A 10,069-nucleotide genomic window follows, 5' to 3' on the forward strand; every position below is an offset into this window, starting at 1 on the left:
AAATGTTGTAAGCATTTCTAATACTATAGCAAATAAAAACCAACATCGTAGCGTACTCTAAATTAAGTGATTATCATATTAGGTCAGGAAGAGTGCCTTTGCTTTTACTGGAATCCTTTCATGCATATACATGTTTCCATGCAAAGTCACTAGGGTGTAATATATCATGCTCCCTTCAATCTTTATGTTAAAAATTCAAAAATCAGTAGATACGATTGTTTTTTCAGTGAGCTTGCACCTAAGTTTTTTTTTTATGCTCAGGTATGGGGCAGTGATTTTTCTTTTGAAAGCTTTAAACTTTTATTTCCTTTGTTGTCAGAATAGTCTGTTTCCATGAACATACATTAATCCCTATATTTTCTTTTCTTTGCATGAATCTACCGCAGAGTCCTAAATGGACTCTTTCCCTTACATTCCCTAATGGGCCCATGAGGCTCACCTTGTTGAACTAAGCCTAAAAGAAGGTCCAATAGCCCATCGTTTGGCATATGGATACGAGAAGACGGAAGGAAAGCAAATGGGTTCAAGTCCTGTATTTGAAGCGGCAAATAGACGCGAGAGTTTTACTTTTATTTATTCATTCATTATTATCTTTTGCTATTATCTATTCATTCTTTCATTATTCATGTATTTGGGGCCTCAAAGCCAAAGTTGTATTTAATACAGGTGGACTGAAAACTTGAGCCGAAAAATGGCTTGAAAACATAGAATTAGGATAGGTGAAAAATGGGTCGAAGGCCCAATTAGACTAAGACAGGTTTTGTTGGTTTGGGCCCAATGGCCTAAATCCCCTACTTTCTATCATTCCCCTCTTCTTTATGCTTGTTTGTTTTATGTGATTTACGAACCTAGTTAAATCCTTAGTAAAGTCGCCAAAAACTGATTTTTGCAAAAAAGTTTTTCCTAATCAACTACTTTTCAACAAATTAATCCTTTTTGAAGTTAGTCAAAAGACGTTTTCAAACAGATCGGATAACCGCAAGTTAGAGGATGTTTTAGGTGCCTAACACCTTCCTAAAACGTTAATAGGAACTACTTACTTAGAATCTCTAACTTAAAATGATTTTCCTGTTTTGAATTGTTTGAAGTAATTCTCTAAAGGTTTCTTAATTCCTTTTTAAAATTAAGTGGCGACTCTTTCAAAAGTTAAAATTTCTCTGCAAAACAACGGCTCATATTGTTGTTGTTGTTGTTGTTGGACTGTATTGGATTGTTATTTATGGTTGGTAACAGGTTATTTGGTGGCTGATATTACTGTTGTTGTTGGTCTGTTTGTTGTTGTTGTTCAAATTTCTCAATTCATTTGTGAAGTGATTTGTGGCTCCATAGCCTGGGTACCAGAAAGGATCCACGACACTCGATGGATGTACCACCATAGCTGGTAAGTGTTGTTTGTTAGGGGCTATTTGTTGTCTGTATTCATGGCTAAACAACAAGCCTTGGAGATCTGCCAAGGCGGTCTGTTCAGACCTGGATGTGACAGAAACAACAAGTGTGTCGTACTCGGTCCCTAAACCTCCTTGAATAGGTAAAATCAGATCGACATTGATAGCTGGTTGGGCTGCTAGGTTCTGTGCAAATGTATTCATCTTCTTCATATAGTCAACAATGAACATTGATAGCTGGTTAGGCTGCTAGGTTCTATAACTTCAGACATAGCTGCATAATCCTGTCCCTAGACTGGGACGCAAACATGTTTGCAGAGAAACTATTGTTTATTCGTAACTGTATAGTCCTCTTTTTGTTTATCTTTTAAAGAAGGTCATGAGAAAATGAAGTTTCTAGGACTGGTGGCAATGGTATTTGGTAAAGTTTTCCTTCCATTTTCCCACTCTTATACTTGTTTTGAACAACATAAAAATTCAAGACCCTTATACTTCTATACTTTATTGATTACCCTTGTTCCTGCACATCTCTGTAATAAATTCCCCTTTTTCTTCCTCATTTAACATGGCTTTTTCCTTATTATTATCCTCATGATTGGTTGATTTTTACACTTTGCTTTGCAAGACTTCTACTTTTGTTACTCTTTGAAGTTGATGTTTTGTTTCCTTCATCACTGTAGAATGACTTCGTAATTCAGTCCTTAGTATCCACATCTCTTTAATATTTTGTTCTCGCACTAATATACCCATTTTGCTCCAATACTTAATATGTTTGATTTTCTAATTCTAAAATTATCGGTATTTTTTTATAGTGTGTGTGTATAATTTTCAATATAATTTTCTATATATGTGTGTGTATGTAAAGTGTCATACTTGGTAAATGATAGTGCCAAGGCGATTACAGCAGAACTTCTACTCTCATTTTTTCTTCTAAGGTCTGTTGATTTTATACGTTGAGTTATGGAACAATGTAATACATTTGAGTATATAGGGATATTAGTCTAGTCATAACTAATTTTCTTTTAGTTAGCTCATATTTTGAGCATGATGTAAACTTTCAGTTTGATCCCTTATGTCAATCATAAAATAAACCATGGGGACTGACTTAATGGTATATTAATTATAAAATCTTGAAATTACTCATTAGTTACCCTAAGGTTTGTCTGGATGCTCTACACAATCTATTTTTGTAATTAGAGAATAATGGTTCATTATTAGATAGTATGCCAACTTTTGTTGTTGTTGTTGTGTAGTTTGTTGCTCAACTTTAATTTTATTTTTTTGTTGTTGTAGGTGATCATGACTTAGAAGAGGGTGGGAACGAAATTGCTGAACTAGACCTGACCTAAGAGATCGATCACATTGGCTTCATGTCACACTAGCTGTTGGAAAAACTTGAGTATGTTTTGATTGAGATCGATCACATTTGACCAAGTATATGTAGTTTCAAACATCTTTTATTTTTGAACATTCAAAACTTGTGTATGTTTTGATTATTTTGAATGGTCAAAAAATATTTGATTTCGTATTGGTTGACATTTTGGGAATTAATAGTTATTAGTACTTTTGATGATTAATATATTTGTACATTTTGTGTTATGGTAGTTTTATAAAATCATCACAATAGCATTATATAATATTGTTGAATAGTTTAATAATAATTGTCTTAATAGCCTAAAATAACCGTCCCTATAGCCAAAATTAACCGTTGTTATAGCTCATGTTTAACCATCGCAATAGCTTACAAAATAATCGTCCTGATAAGCTTTTAGGACGGTTTATAATCGTCACAATATGTAGCCGTCCCAACATAGATCAAACCGTCGCAATAAGTTTTATAGGGACGGTTGAAAACAATCCCAATATGTAATAAACCGTCACAACAAGCTTTATAGGGATGGTTGAAAACCGTCCCAACTATAATAAACCGTCGATATATCCTCTTAACCATCTCCGCAACATACTTATAATCGTCGCTATAGTTGATATATAGGGACGGTTTGGAACTGTCCCAATACTATCACAATCGTCGCAATATGGCCAATGTAAATAAACGTCGCTAAAGACCTAGATATAACGCCGTTTTTTCGAACCGTTGCAAAAAAACATCGCCTGTGATCTAATGTGATGCTTTCAGTTGTAGCGGTTCTCTAACCGTCGTTAAAGGTCTATTGGGACGGTTATGGTACCTATGAAGACGATATGAGAACTATCGCCACAATCTAATTTTCCATTAGTGTATACAAATTTTTTTTCCTTATATGACTCTATTTTAACCACAACAGTTATTTTATAGCAAATTAATTCAAAATTCAAAAACGTTTTTCATAATCAGCAACTCAGAACAATTTTAAAAAATAGAGTGCTTCCAATATTATTCATGATCGTCTAAAATTTTGAAGAAAAGATTGAAAATACAATGCTGCTAATACAGGTATCGATAAATAAACTAGATTCTATTTTTGAATTTCACAAAATAAAATAGCAAAAATTGCTGAAAAACTTGAAACAACAATGCATAACAATCGTAGAAATAAAAAATTGAGATCGTATGATTTGACCAGTTCTCGAATTCTATGGTTTGATCGAAATTATTTTTTACAATTTAAAATTTTCCTTGACGTTATGTAAGTTGAAAATTGAGATGCAATTGTTAAAAGTTAAATTTGAATTTTAGTCGCAAATAAGTAGTATTCAAATAAAAAAAATTGTTTTTGTTGAAATTTGTTTTATAGTTTTATTATTGTTGTATTTGTATAATTAATAAAAGTCATTATATTTTATTTTGGCAATTGTATATTATTATTTATTTTATAAATTTGACAGAATGAAACAATATGTATTTGATAATTTCATTTATATACAAAAAATTATATTTCATTGTTATGTTTTCAACTATATGTATATATAATATACATATGCAGTATTTATATATGTTCAATTGCCATGTCCTTCAACGTGTATACAACACGTGTGTGTATTAAACTACAGTTCATGAAACACACACACACACACACACACACATATATATATATATATATATATATTATAATATGTATTAGCAATCATGATTTACTCTATAAATGTATATGATCAACATGTTAACTGGATTTTTATATGTTAAATATATTTAATTATTGTAATGTATCATATACATTTTCTTACGATATTATATGAGAGTGTGTGTTTACCATTCAAATTATTCATTTATATGTATTTTTTTACATATGCAGAACATATATTTTCTTTGGCATATGGTGTTCTTGATTCAGAAAATGATGTATCTTGGACTTATATTTTTGTGAATTTGAAGGAGGCATACGGTGAAAGTAAATACATGTGTGTTGTTTCTGATCGTAATGGAAGCAACGTAAAAACTATTGGTGACGTGTACAAAGATGTATCAAATTATGCATGTATGTGGCATCTATGAAAAGATGTGAACATTTTTTTATAGAAAGTCACATGATGCATTATCAGAGATGTATTTGAAGTCATATGTTTCATGTATTTGATTTTGTTTACTCTAAAATTGTTGCATTTACTTGCAAGTTATTTTAGTTCATTATGAATCTACTACTAATATATAAGCGAGGATAAGCTGCTGAAGCAGGCAGCTTGTGGACGACATGCCTGCTTTAGCAACTTCAACAGTGATTTTACTATATCATCCTTAATTAATTATTATAAGTAATTTTCGTATTTTAAAATTAATAATATTTAATTTAAAAAGTAAAGTAGATAATTATGACGTGTTTGCTTCAACTGTTTTAACTTTCAACTGTGATTATACTATATCATCCTTAATTAATTATTATAAGTTATATACGTGTTAGAAAATTAATAATACATAATTAAAAAAAAAGTAAATAGATATTTATGACATGCTTGCTTCAGCTGCTTCAACCGTGATTTTACTATATCATTCCTAATTAATTATTATAAGTCATTTACGTATTAAAAAATTAATAATATTTAATTAAAAAATATAATAAACATTCATGACATTTCTGCTTCAATTGTGATTTTATTATATCACCCCTAATTAATTATTACAGATTATGTAAGCATTAAAAAATTGATAATATTTCATAAATAAAGGTAAAATAGACACAAAATTCTAAGTTAACTCTTGGTGTTTTAAATTAATTTGACGACATATATGTAGTCCACTTAAAAAAATTTCCACAAATTTTTATTATAGTAATTTTATTATATCGATTCTAATTGGTTAGCCGTTGATGTTTTAAATTAACTTGATGACTTATACGGGGTCCACTTTAAAAAAATCACAAGCAACTTTTATAGTAATTTTATTATATCACTTCTAAATAGTTATTATAAGTCATTGAAGTATTAGATAATTAATTATTATAAGTCATTTACGTATTAGAAAATTAATATTATTTAATTAAAAAAATTAAAATAGATATTTATGACATATCTGCTTCAGCTGTTTCATTCGTGATTATACTATAACATCCCTAATTAATTATGTAAGTTATTTACGTATTAGAAAATAAAAAAAAAAGGTAGCCCGGTGCACTAAAACTACCGCTATGCGCGGTGTTAGGAAAGGGCCCCACCACAATAAAAAAGTAATAATATATAATAAGTAAATAAAATAAATATTTATGACATGCCTGCTTCAACCGTGATTTTACGATATCATTCCTAATTAAATATAATAAGTCATTTACGTATTAGAAAATTAATAATATTTAACTAAAAAAATATAATAGACATTTATGACATGCCTGCTTTATCTACTTCAATCATGATTTTACTATATCACACCTAATTAATTATTATAGATCATCTAAGCATTAAAAAATTGATTATATTTTATTTAAAAAAGATAAAATAGACACAAAATTATAAGTTAACACTTGATGTTTTAAATTAGGTGGACGACTTATATGAAGTCCACTTAAATTTTTTCCCTTAAATACTTTTTATAGTAATTTTATTATATCTCTTCTAATTAGTTAATCGTTGATGTTTTAAATTAACTTAACGACTTATATGAGGTTCACTTTAAAAATTTTCACAAGTAACTTTTATAGTAATTTTATTATATTAATTCTAAATAGTCATTATAAGTCATTTAAGTATTAGATTATAAATAATATTTAATAACAAGGATAAAATGAATTAAAAAAATTAAAAATTTAAAATGATCGGATAAAGTACTTTGCAATAGTAATATTTGCGTCAAAAAAAGGTATGGAAGTAGTACACCTATTGAGATCTAAATAATTAGATTCAAACAAAAAATTAAATACATAGTTAAATTTTTATTAGATCTGAGTGATTAAAATATCAATTTTTATTAGATACAATTAAATGGAGCATGAAATACACAAACAAGGAAATTAAATTTTAATCTTTTTAACAACTTTTTCTTTTCGGTGATCGACATTCTTGTCGACCACTGTTTGCTTCGTAATTTTACTATATCACCCCCCTAATTATTATATGTCACTTACGTATTAGAAAATTAATAATAATTAATAAAATAAATATGTAAAATATACATTTATAACATATTTGCTTGAGCTACTTCAATCATAATTTACTATATCACCTGTAATTATAAATCATTTAAGTATTAAAAAGTTAATCAATTTGATAAAAAAAGTATAATAGACATAAAATGATTAATTAACTCTTTATGTTTTATATTAACTTGACATCTTATATGAGACTCACTTAAATTATTTTTACATGTATTTTTATAGCAGTTTTACTATATCACTTCTAATTAGTTATTGTAAGTCATTTAAGACATGTCTGTTTTGCAACTTCAATCGTGATTTTTGCTTAACTCTCGAAATTATATCGGTGTCACTTAAAATAGAATCAAAGAAAAAAATTATAAATTAAAATAATTTAAAACTTTAATTATTTAAAATTATTTAATAATACCAATTTATTTCACTGCTTTTATAATATTTTTAAAAATTGAATCTTAACATGTTGGGTCCATGCTCAGCACGGGCCTATCGCCACTAGTAAATGAATGTAATTGATTCTACTAAAATATATTTGGAAAAATTTCAGAACTAACAATTCTATAGCCTTAATTATAACTTTTATAACAGTAGTTTCAAAATTATGAAAAATAACACTGTATTTTAGTAAAATGTTGCTATATAAATAAATATACAAATATAGTAGCAGTTCCTAATTTAACTCTAATTAATTAGAGTTAAATAAGGGAAGAAACTGTCCCTTTATTCATGATACATTTAATTATATAGATTCCTTTTTCTTATATGACTTTATTTTAACCACAACAGTTATTTTACAACAGTTTAATTCAAAATTCAAAAACATTTTTCATAATCAACAACCCAAAGCAATTTAAAAAACAGAGTGCTTCCAATATTATTAATGATCGTCTAAAATTTTGAAGAAAGGATTGAAATACAATGTTGCTAATACAGGTATCGATAAACAAACTTGATTCTATTTGTGAATTTCATAAAATAAAATAGCAAAAATTGTAACAACAATGCGTAACAGTCGTAGAAATAAAAAATTGAGATAATTTTGTTTGGACGCTCCTCATCAAACACAAAATCATCCTTATTTGATTGACAATTCAAATCAGTAACCACAACAAACTCTCTAGGACTGAAATGTAGATTTGTGCCCTTTGTACGAATAACTATGTCACTTATAGAACTTTTCTTAGTCTCAAATGACATAATATATCTCTCTAATTGCGCTTGAACCACACAATTCTTCTTCTTCATGTAAACACCAAATATACTATTGTTACAAAACATCTTGTACTGATTCTTCATTAACATTGACCTCATACGATCTCCAATGTCGTTGACCGTATGACATTCGATATGTGATGCAAATTTGGGCAATACTCTTGCCATGTATATTTGATCACGCAACACCTATAGACCACGAAAATTCTGTTATATATCTAAACAGTGCCATATATGTATTTACAAAAATGCATATTAAAGTTGCATTACAACATATATACAAAAATCTAGCATATATATTTTATGAATATATCACTGGTAAAAATTTAAGTTATCAAACATCAAAATACATATATTGTCATCATCTAATAAATAACAAATACAACTGAGAATAAAATATAAATCTTACCAATAACAAATATAAAATACATATCTAACCAGTAACAAATATATTTCATATAATTCCAAATATACAAAATACATATGTATTTTATGTATACATAGCTGGTCCAAAATTCAAATTATCAACAAAGAGAAATACATATCATAGTCAAAATCTAAAGAATAACAAATACAACTAATCATCAAATACAAATCTTAGCAGTACACCATACGAATACATATCTAAACTATACCATGTATGATATTTACATGTCAAAACAGTGCCACCTATGTATTTACAAAAAATATCTTAAAGTTACATTACAATAAATACATATGTATTTTATGAATACATGTACAAATACAACTAAACATCAAATACAAATCTTATCAATAGCAAATACAATATGTTCCATACATCTTAAATACAAAATACATATCTTAAATATCTTATTCATAACAAATACAAATCTTATCACTAACAAAAATCTAAATACAAAATACATATCTTAAATATAACATATACATATCTTCACATTAGCAACTACAAATTCCACATCTTAATAGAAACTCAAAAATAAGTACACAACTTATCAAGTGTATATGTAAAATACATATATGAACATATTGTCCATAAACTATAAAATTTTACAAATGCAAAAATACCTCCCCCACTTTTTCTTTTTCAGTTTCATAATAAGATGAAGCAGGACTTGCAATTTTACTCGATTGTGCTTTTTCGTCTGACTTCCTCCTTTTTACTGATTTTTGAATTTTTGTGGATTTTGGGGATGGAGATTTCTTCGCTGCTTTCCGTTTCATTATTTCAACAGTCTTTTTCAAATCGTTTTGCTGCTTCGATCTCAACTCTTCTACGAAAATACCTCCCTTCGACTGAATATTAGTAGAAATCTAGTTAATGTCTTCTTCGTCTTGTTAAACCAAGACTAAATGATGGTAATTCATCGGCAACTAAATTCATCGATGGAATACTGCGATTTACATGTTCTGCCATTATAGCGGAACTTCAAAAATTTGAACATACAAAAATTAAAAAAAAAACCCAAAAAACCAAATCGCAGAAGAATGTGAAAAAAGAATGGCCCAAAAATTTCAATACAAAATTACAAAAAAAATAAAATCAAAACGCAGAAGAATGTGAAAAAAAATACCAAAAATAAATTACATAAAATAAGTTATGTGGAAAAGATAACATGCATTAACTGTAAAATTAACTTACCTTAATAGATGGGGACAATGTTTATCAAGAATTTGAGAGAAAAAAAAATCAGAATTTGAAGAAAAAGACGAAGAAAGTTATATTTGGAGGGAATTGAAATTGGTAAACTTGCGTGAAAAAAAGGTAAGGTAAATATATGGGTTAAAGACACGCGCTTTTTAATAAAAAAGGTAAAATATTGCTACTCTTGCTATTAGTTGTAATTTTGAAAAACTATTGCTATTAATTGTAATTAATGTCTTAGGTTTGTTAGTTTGTGTAATTTTTCCTAATTTTACTATGTAACTAATAATTATTTTACGTCATTTCAAAACCTGAAAAATGAATTGTAAACA

This window comes from Capsicum annuum, chromosome 1 (assembly GCF_002878395.1).
Source record: "Capsicum annuum cultivar UCD-10X-F1 chromosome 1, UCD10Xv1.1, whole genome shotgun sequence".
NCBI classification, from domain to species: Eukaryota; Viridiplantae; Streptophyta; class Magnoliopsida; order Solanales; family Solanaceae; genus Capsicum; species Capsicum annuum.